The 20,058-nt window shown below is 44.9% G+C and overlaps 1 long non-coding RNA gene across 2 annotated transcripts in view; it reads right to left on the minus strand.

The window, feature by feature from the left end:
• The window catches only part of LOC123362881, a 74,281-nt gene extending 56,732 nt beyond the window's left edge, over positions 1-17,549 (minus strand). For both annotated transcript variants that reach the window (XR_006576618.1, XR_006576617.1), the window contains exon 1: positions 17,342-17,549. This is a non-coding gene — a long non-coding RNA (uncharacterized LOC123362881). The remainder of the gene's footprint in view (positions 1-17,341) is intronic.
• Positions 17,550-20,058: the final 2,509 nt, after the last annotated feature.

The raw sequence follows: 20,058 nt of genomic DNA on the forward strand, positions 1-20,058 counted from the left end.
GACTTTACTGCCAAACAAACAATCTCTTCCCTTTGGGACCCCATTAGGAAGGTAACGACATTTATCCTGGAATCGCTTAGCCAAACCAACACCTAAACAGAAGGCATCCTGATGAAGCCTATCAGAGCTAGCTGAAACTCTTCAAGTTTCCATGAACTTTCCTTGTGAAAGAATGAGAGAAACTTTTATGATAAATTTGTGCCATCTTTTACTAGAGTTGTTTACTTTTTGAAAATGTTGATGAAGTTTATTAAAAAAGCGAGGGGGAATAGTTTGGAAAATGTTTCCTACCATTTTCTTACTAGCCCTATTGTCAACAGTTCTGTTGGTTGTGGTAAGCAGGGCACAGAAAAGCTAGCCAACCACAAGGAATGGTGGGAATAGGAGACTAAAAGTTACAGTAGTGCCCTGGATAAAATAGCTGTCCATTAAATAACAGGGAATATTTTAAAAGGTTAATTATGTTTTTGTTTATATGTTTGTGATAGACTGTACCCCTGTATTCACTCCTTGCACACTATTGTAGTAATATATTTATAAAGTATGCCTTGTTGAGGTATCATTTGAAAACTCATAATTTGCTGGTCATTGTTGTCCTGGTAAAATATGGGTAGCAACATTATACATAGAGTTATAAGATTCCACTGTATGGTGTTACTAAAACATGTCCCAAGTCTGGGTAGTGGCCAAATCAGTTCCCCAGAGACAAAGGGCAAGCTGACATCTCAGCCGGGTGTCAACAAAGTCAATGGACCATTACTTGCTAAATGGCCATTCTATGGCAGGAAAGGGGTCGTGAGTGAAAACTCTACATCTTAGCAAAGAAACAGCATAGGGTTCCTGTCCACAAAGACTGCTGGTCACTGTGATCCCAGCTGGAAATGCTTCTCAAGGGGGAGTGGAAGACTAAAAAAGGAAGGGGAAACACCCCAATGGACCACTCCTCCTCACTCTCCTCCTGTCCATTGATTCACTGCATTAGAAGAACAAAGAAAGCAGCCATCACACAAAGGAAGGGAGCCTGGCCTAAGAAGTTTGGTTCATAAAACTGTTGAGAGCGTGTGGTAAGAAAATTTTTGCTTTGAATTTAACATAGTTTGTTAGGTTAGGTATTAGTTGTGTTTCATCTTTATTTTTCTTGTAGCCATTTCTGACTTTTATGCCCCATTACTTGTATTCACTTAAAATCTCTCTCTTTGTAGTTAATAAAATTGTTTTATTGTTTTATCTAAACCAGTGTGTTTGAACTGAAGTGTTTGGGAATCTCCATTTGGGGTAACAGGATTTGTGCATATAATTTCTATTAATAAAATGACCAACTTTATATGCACTCGTATTGTCCAGGAGAGGGCTAGGCAGTCCAAAACATACTTTTGGGGGGTGGGGAAATCTGGGACTGGAAGTGTGTTGGGGTCACCCTGCAGTATAATTCAGGTTGCAGTCACAGACAGACATAGGTGGGAGTGACTTACATACTGGTGGCTGTTTGTGAGCAGTCTAAGAGTATGTCTACACTACGAAATTAGGTCGATTTTATAGAAGTCGATATTTAGAAATTGATTTTATACAATCGACTGCGTATGTCCACACTAAGCACATTAAGTCGGCGGAGTGCGTCCTCACTACCATGGCTAGCATTGGCATATGGAGAGATGCACTGTGGGTAGCTATCCCACAGCTCCCACAGTCTCCGCCGCCCATTGGAATTCTGGATTAAGCTCCCAATGCCTGAGGGGGCAAAAACATTGTCGTGAGTGGTTTTGGGTACATGTCATCAGTCTTCTCTCCCTCCGTGAAAGCAACAGCAGACAATCGTTTCGCGCCTATTTTCCACACCATGGCAAGCTGGCAGCCTGCTCAGCTCAGCTCACTGACACTCCTGCTGTGGTGTCTTGGGTGCTTCTGGCAGCAGGTGGTGCAATAGGACTGCAAACCATCATCATTGTCATACACCGCTTCCGCTGCAACTCTGCTTTCCTGCTCTTCTTCAGACGCCATACCACAGCAAGCGTGCAGCCCGCTCAGCTCAGCTCAACGACTCCGCTGCTGTTGTGTCCTGGGTGTTGCTGGCAGCAGACGGTGCAGTAGGACTGCAAACCATCATCATCATCATACACTGCTTCCACTGCAACTCTGCTGATATTGTCTTGATAGCAAATTTCTCCATGTTGTCTATCATGGGCTCCCGGGTCCTTGGGAAATGTATATGGTGCTAACTGTCATCTGCCACCACTTCCGCTGCAACTCTGCTCTCCTGGTGCCATGCATCCACCTCGCAGGTCCTCTCATCGTTCGGCATAAATATCTATTCTCATGGCATCCATCATCATCCACCGATTCGGCTGCAACTCTGCTTTCCTGCTCTCCTTCAGACGCCATACCATGGCAAGTATAGAGCCCGCTCAGCTCATCGCTGCTGTTGTAAGCATTGTAAACACCTCACACATTATCCTGCAGTATGTGCAGAACCAGAACCTGCAAAAGCAGGTGAGGAGGCGACGACAGCATGATCATGACAGTGATGAGGACATTGTCACAGACTTCTCTCAAAGCATGGGCCCTGGCAATTTGGACATCATGATGGTAATGGGGCAGGTTCATGCCATGGAACGCCAATTCTGGGCCCGGGAAACAAACACAGACTGGTGGAACCGCATAGTACAAGGTCACATTTTGCCTCTTATACTGAGGGCCTGCCAGTTTGGTGTGAAAGAATTCAGCTTGCAGGCAGCCATGGTAAGCCACAGTCTTTTGGCTTCTTTAACCATCATAATATGTGGGAATGGTTTCAAATAGCAGCACCCTCCTTTCCCATACCAAGCACCCGTTGAGTTGGTCATTTAAAAGGAGAAGCTGTACTGGATGCAAATGAATCCCAAGTCTTCAGGGCAAATTAATCATGAAACACACTTGCTTTTAAACCATGCATTATATTTTCAAAGGTACACTCACCAGAGGTGCCTTCTCTGGCTTCATGGTCTGTTAGCCCGGGTTGGGAGGGTATGGGCTGATGATAAACAGTTCCTGGCTGTTGGGGAGAATGGTTTCTCCGCTTGCATGCTGTGCACTATCCTCCTCCTCCTCCATCTCCTCCTCATCTTCCTCATCCCCAAAATCCTCATCCCTGTTGCATGAGACTCCTCCCTTGCAGGTGTCCATGGAGAGGGGTGGGGTAGTAGTGGGGGCCCCCCGTAGAATTGCATGCAGCTCATCGTAGAAGCAGCATGTCTGGGGCTCTGATCCAGAGCGGCCATTTGCCTCTTTGGCTTTTTGGAAGGCTTGCCTGAGCTCCTTAATTTTCACATGGCACTGTTGCAGGTCCCTGTTGTAGCCTCTGTCCAGCATGCCCTTAGAGATTTTTTCAAATATTTTGGCATTTCATCTTTTGGAATGGAGCTCTGTTAGCACGGATTTGTCTCCCCAAACAGTGATCAGATCCTGTACCTTCCGTTCGCTCCATGCTGGAGCTCTTTTGCAATTCTGGGACTGCATGGTCACCCGTGCTGATGAGCTCACCACGCTGGCCAAACAGGGAATGAAATTCAAAAGTTCCCGGGGCTTTTTCCTGTCTACCTGGCCAGTGGATCTGAGTTGAGAGCGCTGTCCAGAGCGGTCACAATGGAGCACTCTGGGATAGCTCCCGGAGGCCAAAACCATCGAATTACATCCACACTACCCCAAATTCGACCCGGCGATGTTGATTTCAGCGCTAATCCCCTCAGCGGGGAGGAGTATAGAAATCAATTTTAAGAGCCCTTTAAGTTGACAAAAATGGCTTCGTGTGGCTGGGTCCAGGGTTAAATCGATCTAACGCTGCTAAATTCGACCTAAACTTGTAATGTAGATCAGGGCTAAGAGTGGGGGCAACAAGAGCAAAGCAGTGTAAAGGGCACCTCAGGCTAGAGGGCTGGGGTGATACAGCTACTCACTAGTCTATATTGTACCCTGAGTATATCACAGTGTTAACAAGTGTAAAGATGTGCAATTTTGTATGCTTTTTAAAACTAGCTAAAGTGATAGTAACATTTCAAAAACAAGCTCTTTTCTTTACATATTCATAAAGTATTAAGGCTCCAGCCTTCATACAGGTGATAACAGAATGGGCAAGTAAATATGTAGGGTAATCTCTGAAAGTAGTGGTAAAATTGCTGAAATACAGGATTAATTGCATCTTTATCCTTTTACTTTTATTTCTGCACTATACTGCTATCATGTGACTGTTTACTTCTATAGATGATATAAATATTTGTCTTTCCACGTACAGCAGTAAAAAAGAAACATTGAGAATTCATACATTTGTTTCTTTTGTATTTCCTACAGCTCAAAGGGTTGAGAAACTTTAGATGGCAGTGCCAAAATATATGCAGAAAGATGATAGAGAGCGCCATTATGGTAAAAAATATATAGGGAAGAGATTGGTGGATGCAATAAAGAGTGCTTTTTAAAATATTCTTGTTCACACTGTTTGCAGTTACCATGACAAAGGAACATTTTGCAAACAATAATAAGAGCAAAGCAACCTGCTCATTTCTTCAAATTATATATTTCTAGTACTCTATATTTTAAACTAAACATGCCCTCTTAAAAAAAGGGGGGCATCTACTCTTGGCTTCCATATTAGGCTGATCATTGGTACAAATGCAGAAGAAGCAGGAGCCACAACAGGTTCTGACAGCAGTCATGTTAGTGCTGGTCTGAGATCAATAACTTAGAAAGTGATAATATTGCATGGCTTGTTGGCCAGGAATAGGCAGCAATCAGAATTGGTAAGTGATGAAACAATGAAAAAAGTAAAATGAATTAGTCAACACTGGAGAAAAGAGCCTTTAACTACTATTAAAATCTAAGGACCAGATTGTGATGCCCTGGTACCTCTCACCATGGGTAGTCTCATTAATGTCCACTGTAGTATTTGTGGGGTGTAGTATGAGTAAAGGAATTTCAATCTGACCCTAAGTAAACATAGGTAGGAAGATAAATACGTTGAGTGGACTTGCAGAAATTTGTGTGTGTTAATTTCTCCTATAATACCTAAAATATTCTTGATCATTCTTCATAATTTTAAATTATTGATAGGCATGAGCCATGTTCTGTTTTCAGGATTAATTTGGAGTAATTCTATTGAATTTGGTGTAACTAAGTAATTAGGCCCATAATTGCAGTCACCAGTAAATACCAAGATCCATACCAGAATGATCCCGTTCGCATTGAAACCAATGGGAGTTTAACTATTGACTTGAAAGGGAATAAAATTAGGCCCTTTGTGTGAGTAGCCTTTTGTGGCCTTAAACTCTGTGTGGGCACCATGAGTCCCTGTGACATTATTCATCAAGGATGCCCAGCCAATGACCTGGAACAGATTGTTTTTATAAAAACAATTGGTTTTTGAAGTCTTCATTGAAATATTGGTAAACTAGAGCTATCGGCCAAAACAGTTATAGAACTCTGCTTTTAGTATACATAGACTCCAAATAGGCCCATACAAGGAATATGGCCTGTATTGCACCAAATCATTACCAAAAAAACCAAAAAAACCCAAACCCTTGTTGTGGGGTTTACAAGCGCCACACTAAGGCTGAGGCAGAGAAAGGCTGAAGCAGTACTGAGCCAGGAAAGCTCCACCCTCAGACACTGCTAAGCATGCTTGTGAAGAAAGGAGAAGTATAAAAACAGCTCCAGCAGCCCAGGCAGGGGATGGAGAGAAGCCATTTCCAGGAGGAGAAGGAGCTGTTGCAGAGGAAGTCCAGCTGTGAGTCCCTCCCCGACCCTTCCAGACAGCACCCCAGAAGTACAGAGAACCACCACTAGAGGGTCACCTGCATCAGCCCCAAGACTCTGTGGTTTGGAACAAAGGACTACAATTAAACAGCAGCCCTGCCCCAAACTAAGACACTAGGTGGGTAGGAAATGGCCTATGTGAAGGTGAGCAGGAGATGGGATGAGTGTAGGCCATCCCGCACTGGCACAATTTCAGGGCCCTGGGCCAGGTCCCAGTGGAGCAGGAGGGCCTGGGTCCTCCTACCCACCTCAGATCCCTCTACACCTAGTCCAGCGATGGGCAGAATAGAGACTTACTAACAAGGAAGCTGACCCAGATGAACCCCATTCAGGGGGTCCCTGACACACTGAACTAAAAGAGACTGGAGAGCTATTCCTGACTACTAAGCATGCTGGCTGAATAGACAACTCAGCTACAGCATGGTTTTGTTCTCATTTAATATGCATTGTGCTAGTTAAAGCCCTATGGAATTATTAGTGGGTAAATTAGAGTCACCCTTGTGGGAGTAGATAGAGAAATTGTCATTTGAACTCGTGGATAAGAAAAGAGCTTAATTATTGCCTTGTGTGATGGGCCCCCTGCTCTACACTGAGTTCTAAGGGGTTAACAGAGCCCTTGGGAAGCAACCAATCAGAGACGGGCTGTAAGGAGCAGCCAGTCTGGGCTGGGCTGGCACATATAAGAAGGGTTGCAGAGCAGCACAGCTTCAGTCACTCCCTGGAGCTTGAGAAGGGAGGAAGACTGGTTGCCTTGCAGGCTGGAGACAGAAAGCACCCTGGATAGAGAAATGCTGCAGGCAGAGATCTGGGAATCTAAAGGCAGCTCCTGGTGGGCTGCAGGAATCTGCAAGTTGAGGCTCTGAGGCAAGGGCAAAGAGGGTGCTGGGGCCATGGGGAAGTGGCCCAGGGAGATCTACATAGGAGTCAGAGGGGACGCAGAAAGTGGAGACCATCTACAGGGTCCCTGGGCTGGGACCCAGAGTAGTGGGCAGGCCTAGGTCTCCACCCCACACACCTCCCTCCCCCAGTCATCACTGGGGAAATGGCAGAACTCTGGACTTCAGTTGCCACTGAGGGAAGTGACTGGACAGTTATTGCAGAGCTCCCAGAAGTGGGGAACTCAGAGCATAACATGGCCAGAGGGCTGTGTCACTGGAGAGGATGCCACGGTCCTGGGAGTGACATGGTCCCAGCAGGGGCGGCTCTAGGATTTCCGCCGCCCCAAGCAGGGCAGGAGGCCGCGGGGGGCGCTCTAGTGGTTGCCGGTCCCGCGGCTGCGGTGGACCTCCCGCAGACGTGCCTATGGAGGGTCCGCTGGCCCCGCAGCTCTGGTGGACCTCCCGCAGGCACGCCTGCGGATGCTCTACCGGAGCCGCGGGACCGGCGGACCCCTCCGCAGGCATGCCTGCGGGAGGTCCACCAGAGCCGCCTGCCGCCCTCCCGCTGGGACGCCGCCCCAAGCGCGCGCTTGGCACGCTGGGGTCTGGAGCCAGCCCTGGGTCCCAGACCAGAAGTGATGGTGGAGAGGCACCACCAGAAGAGGGTGCACTAGTGAGAAGAGCTAATCCCCATGACAGCAAACAAGAGGCAATGGAGTGGTGAGTTGCACCCTGTCACACCTTTGAAAAGGGGACACTATATGTTATGGCCAAGTGATTTAAAAGTCACTATCTCATTCAACCTGTGATGGACCCAAGTTACAAAATCTACATCAAGTTTTTAAACTCTCACTCTGAGGTCATGTGTTTGTAAGTGGTTTTTTTGATTTAATACAATCTCTAGATTAAACAGTATCCACCTGAGGAAAATACTAGCAATAAAAAGGGACAAATGAGGATCAATACTATTAATAGATTACTTTCCTCAGAGGTATTTCAACGCCATGTATTTGAAGCAGATTAATAGACAGGCCTAGATTGTTTCAGTGAAGCAATTTGGATGGAGGATGATTCACCTTGAAAGTGAACAGAAAGACAAAGGGCCAGACACAGCATTTGTGGTGGCAGATTCTGCTAAACAAAGCAACCCAAAAAGTGGGAACTACAGCAGGAGAGGGTGTCTGGCAAAGGAAAGTGCAAGCTACCTCAAATATATTGACATCAGTTCATATTCTACACCAGGGATTGGCAACCTTTGGCATACGGCCCATCAAGGTAAGCCCCTCGCTGGCTATGCCGGTTTGTTTACCTGCCGCGTCCTCAGGTTCAGCCCATCACAGCTCCCACTGGCCGTGGTTCGCCATCCCAGGCCAATGGGGGCTGTGGGAAGCAGCACAAGCTGAGGGATGCGCTGGCCGCAGCTTCCCGCAGTCCCATTGACCTGAAACAGCAAACCGCAGCCAGTGGGAACCATGATGGGCCGAACCTGCGGACGCGGCAGGTAAACAAACCGGCCTGCCAGGGGCTTACTCTGACGGGCCGCATGCCAAAGGTTGCCGATCCCTGCTCTACACTCTGTAAACATAGTTCTTGCTATTAGGGTATGTCTACACTGCAATTAAAAACCCATGGCTGGCCCCAGTTCTCTGGCTCAGACTCATGGGCTGCAGGGCTGTAAAATTGCTGTGTCGATGTTCGTGTTCAGGCTTGGGCTGGAGCCTGAGCTCTGAGACCCCACAAAGGTCTATACAGCAATTATTAGATCTGCGAGCCTGAGTCAGATGACCTAGGCCAGCCACGGACGTGCCCTGAGTCTTTTATTCCAGTGTAAAAACACCCTTAGAGGCCATGATTCAGCAAAGCTCTTACGCATGTGCTTAAAGTTAACTTCAGTTGCGCTATCATCAATTAACACCAGCTGAGGATCTGGTCCACATTATCTTCCAGCCATTAGAGTTCTGGCAACAGAGGGAAGATAAATTAGGTTTGCTTGGGAAAATGGAAGCGTCTTCCACAAATATTTTGCCAAAAATGTGTCTGTTTTGTCAAAAACCTTCTAAATTGCAGGGGGTGGGTGAGAAATTGGCTGGCTCCAATTCTAACTCTTCCCACAAATGGCAGCAAATACTAGGTCAAGTAAAAGCAGCAAAGAATCCTGTGGCACCTTATAGACTAACAGACGTTTTGCAGCATGAGCTTTCGTGGGTGAATGCCCACTTCGTCGGATGCAAGAGTGGAAATTTCCAGGGGCAGGTAAATATAAGCAAGCAAGAAGCAAGCTAGAGATAACGAGGTTAGATCAATCAGGGAGGATGAGGCCCTGTTCTAGCAGTTGAGGTGTGAAAACCAAGGGAGGAGAAACTGGTTCTGTAGTTGGCAAGCCATTCACAGTCCTTGTTTAATCCTAAACTGATGGTGTCAAATTTGCAAATGAACTGAAGCTCAGCAGTTTCTCTTAGAAGTCTGGTCCTAAAGTTTTTTTGCTGGAGGATGGCCACCTTAAGATCTGCTATTGTGTGGCCAGGGAGGTTGACACCATGCAAGGCACTGCATTTAGCCGTATGGAGTGGAAATCCATCAACCTCATGAAGAAACTTGCACAAATACAGACGGATATCATCTTCCTTTCCAAATGCAAACGGATGGACATCATACCTAATGGACTAAAGGTAAAAAATCCACTGCTATCTACATACTACACAGACCACAGTGAGAGATTATGCCATACTCTATCAAAGAAACTGAGGAACCACCTGATCAGCATCCTATACAGCAAACAGGAAAACATCAAAAAAGAGCTCTCCAACCTGGAGACTCTCATCTATAACCAAACTTCCATACAAACGGACTTCACTAAAATAAGACAGGAGATCTACATTACTCACTTCACCTCTCTACAAAGGAAAAAGGACTGTAAGCTGTCTAAACTCCTACCTGCCACATGGGGCCACAACCGTGGTACCCCTAACCCACCCAGCAATATCGTCAATCTATCCAACCACACACTCAACCCAGAAGAACAGTCTGTCCTATCTCGGGGACTCTCCTTCTGCCCTGCCACCCCCACCAACATGATACAGTTCTGCGGCGATCTGGAAGCCTACTTTCGCTGTCTCCGACTCAAAGAATACTTTCAGGACAACACTGAACAGCGCACTGATACACAGTTACCCTCCCACCAACAGCACAAGAAGAAGAACTCCACATGGACTCCTCCTGAGGGTCAAAATGACAGTATGGACCTATACATTGATTGCTTCCGCCGATGTGCACAGGCAGAAATTGTGGAAAAACAACATCGCTTGCCTCACAACCTAAGTCGTGCAGAACGCAATGCCATCCACAGCCTCAGAAACCATCCTGACATTATAATCAAAGAGGCTGATAAAGGAGGTGCTGTTGTCATCATGAACAGGTCTGACTACCAAAAGGAGGCCGCCAGACAACTCTCCAATACCAAATTTTACAGGCTACTTCCCTCAGATCCCACTGAGGAATACACTAAGAAACTGCACCATCTACTCAGGACACTCCCTACACTAACACCAGAACAAATCAACATACCCTTAGAGCCCCAACCAGGGTTATTCTATCTACTACCCAAGATCCACAAACCCGGAAATCCTGGACGCCCCATCATCTCGGGCATTGGAACTCTCACTGAAGGACTGTCTGGATATGTGGACTCTCTGCTCAGACCCTACGCCACCAGCACTCCCAGCTATCTCCGTGACACTACTGATTTCCTGAGGAAACTACAATGCATTGGTGATCTTCCAGAAAACACCATCCTAGCCACCATGGATGTAGAGGCTCTCTACACAAACATCCCACACACTGATGGAATACAAGCTGTCAGGAACAGTATCCCTGATGATGCCACAGCACAACTGGTGCCTTTATCCTCACACACAACTATTTCAAATTTGATGACAATATATATCTCCAGATCAGTGGCACCGCTATGGGCACCCGCATGGCCCCACAATATGCCAATATTTTTATGGCCGACCTGGAACAACGCTTCCTCGGCTCCCGTCCACTCACACCCCTTCTCTACCTACGCTACATTGATGACATCTTCATCATCTGGACGCATGGGAAGGAGACTCTGGAAAAATTCCACCACGATTTCAACAGCTTCCACCCCTCCATCAACCTCAGCCTGGACCAATCTACATGGGAGGTCCACTTCCTAGACACCAAGGTGCTAATAAGTGATGGTCACATTAACACCACCCTATACCAAAAACCTACCGACCGCTATGCCTACCTTCATGCCTCCAGCTTCCATCCCGGACACACCACAAGATCCATTGTCTACAGCCAAGCACTGAGGTACAACCGTATCTGCTCTAACCCCGCAGACAGAGACCAACACCTAGAAAATCTCCACCAAGCATTCTCAAAACTACAGTACCCGCATGAGGAAATAAGGAAACAGATCAACAGAGCCAGATGTGTACCCAGAAGCCTCCTACTGCAAGACAAACCCAAGAAAGAAACCAACAGGACTCCACTGGCCATCACATACAGTCCACAGCTAAAGCCCCTCCAACGCATCATCAGGGATCTACAACCCATCCTGGACAATGATCCCACACTTTCACAGGCCTTGGGTGGCAGGCCAGTCCTCGCCCACAGACAACCTGCCAACCTGAAGCATATTCTCACCAGTAACTGCACACCGCACCATAGTAACTCTAGCTCAGGAACCAATCCATGCAACAAACCTCGATGCCAACTCTGCCCACATATCTACACCAGCAACACCATCACAGGACCTAACCAGATCAGCCACACCATCACCGGTTCATTCACCTGCACATCCACCAATGAAATATATGCCATCATATGCCAGCAATGCCCTTCTGCTATGTACATTGGCCAAACTGGACAGTTTCTAAGGAAAAGGATAAATGGACACAAATCAGATATTAGGAATGGCAATATACAAAAACCTGTAGGAGAACACTTCAACCTCCCTGGCCACACAATAGCAGATCTTAAGGTGGCCATCCTCCAGCAAAAAAACTTTAGGACCAGACTTCTAAGAGAAACTGCTGAGCTTCAGTTCATTTGCAAATTTGACACCATCAGTTTAGGATTAAACAAAGACTGTGAATGGCTTGCCAACTACAGAACCAGTTTCTCCTCCCTTGGTTTTCGCACCTCAACTGCTAGAACAGGACCTCATCCTCCCTGATTGATCTAACCTCGTTATCTCTAGCTTGCTTCTTGCTTGCTTATATTTACCTGCCCCTGGAAATTTCCACTCTTGCATCCGACAAAGTGGTCATTCACCCACGAAAGCTCATGCTGCAAAACGTCTGTTAGTCTATAAGGTGCCACAGGATTCTTTGCTGCTTTTACAGAACCAGACTAACATGGCTACCTCTCTGATACTAGGTCAAGTAAGTAAAACAAAATACTCAATAGACGTGTCCAAGGTTACACAGCATGTATCAGCATGTTAAATAAGTGAACTTTTATACAGTTCTTCACTTATTTATAATTAAGTATAAATACTTAAACTTTGGTGGAAAGTTGTTAGAGTGTAGACAATCTAGCCTTGATTATTCATCAAGGTCCTCTTGTTGGTCTTTAAGTGGTGGCTTGTTCCTTTAAATTGTAATAGTAGTACAGTTTAAGGTAAATGCTAAAGGGACTGGCCAAATAAATTACAATAAAATTTTAGAATTTTAACATTACTCCATAGATTATTAAAGTTAAAAGAATATTTAATGCCTAATTTAGGTTCACTGACTATTTTGCTTATTTTTCATTTCCCCAAGCTTGGATAAAGGGAGGGAAATGGTAAGTTATAGTTACATAGTTCCTGCTTTGTCTCTAATGCTCTAGGACTAGAGCTGGCTGGGAAATTTTCAAAGCCAATTTATCAGAATTGAAGCTTTCCACAGAAAGTTTTCTCAGGTCCAGGATGGAGGGGGAGACAGAGACCCAAGAATAGCCAGTATCCTGGTGGTTAGGGCACTTGCTTGAGCCTCCTAGGCTCTGACTGGGTGCCCTAATCACTGTGCAATAAAGCCTGTCTGTCTCTCTCTGGCCCCAATGAGCATTTTATTATTTATACAAAGGGGAACCGTTCCAATGGGGGTGGAAGAGGGCGAGGGAGAGGGGACAGATACTAACCCTATAACAAAGATGTAGGAGACTCAGGTTCATATGGCTTCTCAGAATCAGGCAAAATAGGGTCTGGCTCTCAATGTGAGCCCTATGGAACAAATCCCCCCTTCCAGTGAGCAGTAGAAACAATGGGATCTCTCTCTCTTTCTCTGCAAGAGAGCTGGCATAAGGGGATGTATCTTCTGAGTGCTACAAGGCTCAGCTCCAAAGCACCTTCCAGTGCCTTATAGAGAGCAGTGGGGAATCAAGGGTGGTCCACAGAATGCCAGGGTCTGTGGATTACTATTATTTATTTGTATTGAGACAGGAAACCCCATTCATGGACCAGAGCCCTGTAACCAACAAACAGTCCCTGCCCCCATGTGCTTACAGTCCTTCCACTGCACTTACCCCCTAAGGTGGGAGGGTAAGTGCATGCTGCTCAGAGGCTACTCTAGGTTAGAGTAATAATGTGTCCCCGGCCGCTCTGCTACATGTGAGGAGTGTTATGTTTGCAGCATGTACACAGAGAAGTTTGTTTAAAAACACAAATACTCTTGCTGGAAGGTTAATGTAACGCCACCTTGTTTTTAGAATTCAGTAACCCTGGAGTAGGGAGGAACAGGCTGTTTCCTAAAACAGAGAAGCACAACTCACCCCACCTTGCTTTAGTCTAGCAGTCTGCAAATGGAATGTGCTTGAACACGGTGCTATAGAGCCCCCTAGTGTGTGAGCAGGAGCAGTGATACGTGACAGGGTATTCTCCCCCTGTGTGCCTTTGTGGAGATCTGCATTGTGCTAGGCACTGCACATACACCTACTAGGAAACCATTATTTGAGGCAGGAACTAACAACCAGTCTAAATAGACAAGACAAGCGAAGATGAGAGAGAGGAAATATTACTCCCCTATGCCTCAGTCTCCAATCTGTAAAATAAAAGTGGCTTGGTAAGGTCACACAGGAAGCTTAGAGTAGATCAAGAGATTCAACCCAGATCATCTCAGGCTTAGTCCAATGCCTTAAGCACAAGAACACCCGTCCTTCCTTCTTAAAGTGCTGCACAACTCCAATACGTAGTACATAAATTCAACCTTTGGAAAGCCTGTTGTGTGATAGTTTCTTCCCTGCATGAATTACATAGTGAACCAAGCTTTAATGTCTTTACTTAGCATCTCTTAATGTTTGCTACTGTGTGAAATGCAAATTAGCATCAAGCTGAAACTAACTACTGTTGGCTACAGAACTATCTGAACTGAAACCAAGCAACCCAAAGGTCTACTGACCTCTGTTACAGTATTTTGTCAGCATAGGCTGAGCTGAACAGATTTACACTGAGTGTTGGCATAGGAAATATGTCAGGCAAAAAGAATGCAGAATTTAGCATTCAATTAGTTGTCTGAAACAATCAATTCGCTTGCATGAATGAGCTTTATTTAAATAGCAGTTCAGGTCACAGTAAAAGCACTAATGAGAAGAGTTAGGTAAATATCAAAGTTGTTTATTATTGTAGAGATTGTACCTATTTAATTTTTGTAGTCTGAATTTTGACTAGTAAAATGATGGATAGGGAATCATTTAAAAATATATCTTGTTTAGGTCTTTAGCTTATGTAATAGCATCTGATTTAAGAGAGCATCTTATGACATTCCAGCAGAAAACTCATTAAGGAAATTCAAGATCTGGGCAACAGAATGGCTTTGCATTCTGTCAGAAGGCCAGATGATGCACTGAATTGTCTTGGAAGCAGGTGTATTTCTTCCATTGATTCTCTCAAAAACATTCTGGGCATTTTTATAGTTGTCTGATCATGGAAATGAAAAATCTGTAGTTTCAGAAGCATGTTTTGTGTACCATTGTTGCTGGGCAGTTTGTGAGGCTTCCTTGGAAGGCAACCTGTTCTTACTGTTGCTGTGAGACAGAAGAGGACTCTGGTCAGGAAGCTCATGCTCAGCTCTTTCATTTCAAGCTGTACAGACCCCCTCCATATATGTGAAAATGCAAGTACAGGAAGGGGGGAAAGAGCTCAAGGCTTTATTGCAAAGTGTATCCAAACATATCAAACAGCCATAAACTTCTTGTGATATTCTATTGTGTATAATATTACTAAAATGTATGTTTAACATTTACCAATCAGTATTTTAGACACCTCTTAAAAATATAACTAAACCTAGAGATGGGTGGCAGAAGCTATGCTTTGGTTTTAGACTCATAGATTTTTAAGGTCAGAAGGGACCATTATGATCTAGTCTGACCTCCTGCACAATGCAGGCCACAGAATCTCACCCACCCACTCCTGTAACAAACCCTTAACCTATGTCTGAGCTACTGAAGTCCTCAAATTGTGGTTTAAAGACCTCAAGGTGCAGAGAATCCTCCAGCAAGTGACCCGTGCCCCATGCTGCAGAGGAAGGCGAAAAACTTCCAGGGCCTCTGCCAATCTTCCCTGGAGGAAAATTCTTTCCCGACCCCAGATATGGCAATCAATTAAACCCTGAACACGTGGGCAAGACTCACCAGCCAACACCCAGGGAAGAATTCTCTGATTTTTTTTGCAATATGTTATCGGTTAGTCTTCATTTTGCAAAACCAAAGTGGTTTGATTCTAGGACCCACTCTGTATGTATTGCCGAGTAGAGGGAGATTAAGATAAAAAGCTCTCTAGCTCATCAAATCTAACAAACTATTAAATCTGGCCAACAACACCCCCCAGAAAATAGGGCCCCTTTTTAAATGAATCTCTCTGCTGAGCTGAGAAGCTAAAAGGTTCCAACAAGATGCTGCTACAGCTGTAAAAATGAAATTATAGAAAGTTTGTCACTAAAATATAACTACAATATTAGCACTATTAACTGTAAAGTGATATATTTACCTGGTTTAGGAAGAAGGGGGAAAACATTGATTCAAAATTTATACATGGAAAACACAGCGCAGGCTGTATCTTTGCAAAGGCAGAGCACTCTCTGAATAGTTTTGCAATATATTCCATACTGTGGTATTTTATATTGTGAATACTACTTCAACCAACACAGGCAGAGGTCTTTCAAGAACTGTTGCCTTGCAACCACAGTAGTGATGCAGTTACTCTTGGGAGGGCAGTGCTCTATAAAAAAAACCTCACCTAGTGAATGATTTCTTAACTGTGTTGACAGGCTCCAAGATCTGTAGGCCTCCCCGTGACTGATCTTTGAAATGTGCTGGTTTGTGAAAAGAGGCGCTTACAGAGGGTAAAATTAGTAGGTATCTTTGAGTACCTTGTGATCACGCTGGAGGAAAAATGTATCTTGGATATCTTTGAAGGCCAAGATTTTTCCAGTGGCTAGTAGAACGGGAGAAATAATGGATTATTTGGTTCACTAGCAATTCGAGGGGGGGCGGAGGGAGATTCATTTCAGGTCAATCCAAAAAAATGATTTTTCCTCTTTGATTGTCAGTGAGTCAAAAAGTCAGAAAACGTTTCAAGTCAAGTTGAATGAAATGTTTCATTTGGCCCAACTAGAAATATTTGCTTTTATTAATGGCCTGAAATCAAAGGAGGACTAGCTTCACAGAGGAGGAGGAGGAAATTTGGTAACAATGACTAGTCATTAGGCCAGGGAAAGAGCGAGACTGATTCTATAGTTTGGGGGATAGAGCTGCCCTGTTGTAGGTGAGTGACTCAAGTTCAGGTCCCTGCTCCAGTGGCTAGGGCACTCTCCTGCAGTGTAGGAGACCCAAGTTCCTATCCCTTCTACCTCTGGCTGATATGGGAGACCCAGATTCAATTTCTCCACATCCCAGGTAAGTGTCTTCACCATTGAGCTAACAGATAGGAGACCGCTGCTCCTACCTCTTCCCCCAGCCCGCTTGTGACTCCAAACTGAAAAATATCAAAATGGTTCACTAATGTCAAAACAAACCATTTGATTGCAACATTACCAGCCATTTTCAGTTTGTTTGGTCAAAACTGTTTGGCAAACTCAGCACAAACTCGTGAATAGTTTCAGGTTGACCAAAACTAAACTTTTCAGTGAATAAACTATTCTCTTAAAGCATCCAGCTCTAGTAACTAGTGAAAATTGACCAACTTAAATTTTGGATACTCCACTAGAGACAGATTAGAGGGCCTGATTTTCAGCAAATGGTACTCAGCAGGCACCTAAAAACTGAGGCACCCAAATTACTAATCATTTTTTAAAATCTTGGCCTGAGTCTATAAACATAAAGGAGGAGAAAAACTAAGTATGTGCCCCTGAATGCATAAGAGATGGAACTTCTACAGTCTTTCTGTGACCCATGTCAGTTGGCCCACCGAGCCACTATGGGGCAGTGGGTAGCTACTGTCCCACTGGCCAGCCTGCATCAGGCCATCTGTCACTAGGGCATTAGCGGAGGGAGGGACGCCAGCAAAGGTTTGTTGCGCTATTGGGATTTTGCTACTCGAGGCAGGTTGGCGGGGTAGGGGAACGCAGGCCCACCCAACTCCACTGCGTTCCAGCCCAGGGCCCTGACAGCGGTGGGTCAAGGGTCCCGCCCCTGGGTCAGCAGGGTCCCTCCACAACACGCTGACCAAATAGACTCACCGCACTGTGCAGTTCTGTCCCTGGGCTCCTTCCTACTCGGTCCCTTGAGCGAGTCCCTCCAGCTCATCTGGGTACTCAGGGCTCCTCCAGGTACTCGGTGGCAGGCAGTCCTGGTAGCCCCTATCCTTCCTCCAGGTCCAGGTTTCACCCCTGGACCAGCAGCAAGGTCTGAAGGGAGAAGACAGCAATCTGCATCTGCCTCCCACCCTGGTGCTGCCCTGACTGGGCTAAGGGCCCCGCCCTTTGTACTTCCTGTTCCACCCCTCCCCTTCCGGGATGTGGAGTAAGCTTGGTCTGGCCCCACCCCTCAGGCTGAGGGAGTGGTCCTACCCTCAGGTTCGGAGGGAAGCTACCCTGGCTCCCTACCCCTTCCTATCCTTTGTTCTCCTTCCCTAGTTTTCCCTTCTCCAAAAAACTTCTCATCAGCATTACTCTTTACACTCCATTATTTTCTGCTGCTTAGTGTGTAGGCTAAGATTCAGTATCATATTTTAATATCCGCTCTGTCTGTAGATCTGGTTCTGTTTTCTTACATAATCACAATTTATAACTTGACTTCATTTTGCCTTGAAATGACTTGCAGTTTTCCCTGGGTAAGGACTTCAGGATAGCCTGAGAAGTGTTTTTGCAATAGTTTCTAAGACGGCAAAGAAATGGTTGAGTTGTCTCTAGCAGAATCCAACTCCTGTTTAGCATCCCTCCTTTGCAGAAATTCCAGTGGTAACAGCACTGGTGGTAACTTTGTAATACTTGTTTTAGGTAGCAAATACAGGCCTTTGAAAAGTCAGCAATCATATTCCCCTAAATATATTTAGGAAAGCTTTTTTGTTTGGTTTATTGCCTACCAAAGATTGTTTAGGCTAGAGTGACCAATAACAGAATTTCCCTTTACTGCTTGGTAAGCAGATCACTTTAATTATTACACTTCAGAAACAGTAAAAAGATAGCTATCTCCAGAATTTGCTGTTTTTCTAAAAAAATTACTAAAATCTTTTTAAATTTGTACAGGAAGCTTTAAATAGGTTCATTTAGTAAAACTAGACACATGGTTGTTTAAATGTCATTTCTTAAAGCACCCTACTAGCCATTTTCCTTGTCTTAACTTAAACAGCCCTGAAATTTTTATAGTAATAAAATTGTCAGCATAAAAATAATCCTGAAGGAATTGTGTGTTTCTGCTGCTCATATACTAGCATTAATAGACAGGTATAAAATGTTACTAAAAACCTATTTAAAAAATCACTAGTTACCCAGGATCACTGTTTTAAAAAACTGAGGGAATATAATGAGTATCTTAATGATGAAATAGGCAATAAGTCTATACAGGAGGCACGTAAGAGTGTATGGAATGTTTACAGGTGAAAAATTTACTTCTAATTTAGGGAAGTGAACTTCTGCCTTAATTTTCATGTCTGTTTGCTCTGCCATAACAGAGGAACTTCAGATGTGAAAACTGTGATTGTGTTAGTTTGGAATTTCAGTACATTAGTTTGTGTGCTTATTCACATATATATTCTACCTCTTTGGTCTTTGAAATTGGACTGAAATCTCAGAAGAATCAGTCTGTTTCTTTCAATTTCCATTATTGTTAGATTTTTTGGACTCAGAAATAGCACAAGAACTAACCTTTTCAAAGGTTTTTAGTATTTTTGCCTCCAGCCAAATTCAGAAAGTGCCAAAGCGTGTGCTGCTTCTTTTTTTGCTAAAAATAAACTGAATTCTTCAAACGACAAAATCTATATTTGGTAAAAGTTTGAGACAAAGTTACAGGTTTTTTTATTTGAATTGGTGCCCCATGTTAAATGACCCTGTGGCAGTTTATGGCCCACATACAGTATGCAGTTTGAATGAAAAACGAACCAAGTTGAGCACAGTTTCAGGCAATGTTTTTTCTAGGCTTTTATACAACTGAAAGCTTTATTGCAGCTATCAATGAAGATGCAGATTTTGAAATAAACCAGCTCAATATTTACCTATAATTGTCTCAGCCTATTCCAGGTGTTTCTATACAATAATAATAAAACCTTTAAAAAATAATTGCCTTAGGCAAGATTTTCAGAAGTGAATGGAGACTTTGTGTGCCCACTTAGAGATACCTATGGGGCCAGATTTTCAGATGACGGGTGCTGTGCTCCATGTTTTCTGAAAATTGGGCCCCTTTAAACATGTATCAAGTTACACCAAAAACCTGAGGCAAAAATCACGAGTCATTTTTTAAAATCTTGGTCTCTGTGACAGGTCAAGACTCACCACCACTGGCACCTCCCACTGGTTGCTCTGGGAATTAGCTCTCTCCACTGCAGAGCACCCTCAGCGTGTTGTCTTGTCCACTCTCCGTTTTGCTCTGCTCTGGGACCCACATTGCTTTCTGCTCAGCAACATCCTCTTCAGGACACTCCCCTCGGGCAGTGCCCACTACTCCAGACTCACCCCCTTCCAGGGCAGGGGGTTAACAGCAGTCTTTGGGACTCACACCTGCCTCAGTGGCCAACCACAACCCAGAGTCTAGCCCCTTTAGCTCAGGGGCAAGTTGCAGTCTGTATTGGCCACCATCTTCTGTGGCCAGGTGCAGTATAAGGGGGAATGGGGGCGGGGGAAAACCAGGCCCACCCACTACTCTGGGTCCCAACCCAGGGACCCTCTAGCAGCAGCCTCCTTCTGCCCTCCTTCATTCCCCTCCTGTCCGCTTTCCTTCCCTGGGCCACTTCCCCTTTGGC

This window comes from Mauremys mutica, chromosome 2 (assembly GCF_020497125.1).
Source record: "Mauremys mutica isolate MM-2020 ecotype Southern chromosome 2, ASM2049712v1, whole genome shotgun sequence".
NCBI classification, from domain to species: Eukaryota; Metazoa; Chordata; order Testudines; family Geoemydidae; genus Mauremys; species Mauremys mutica.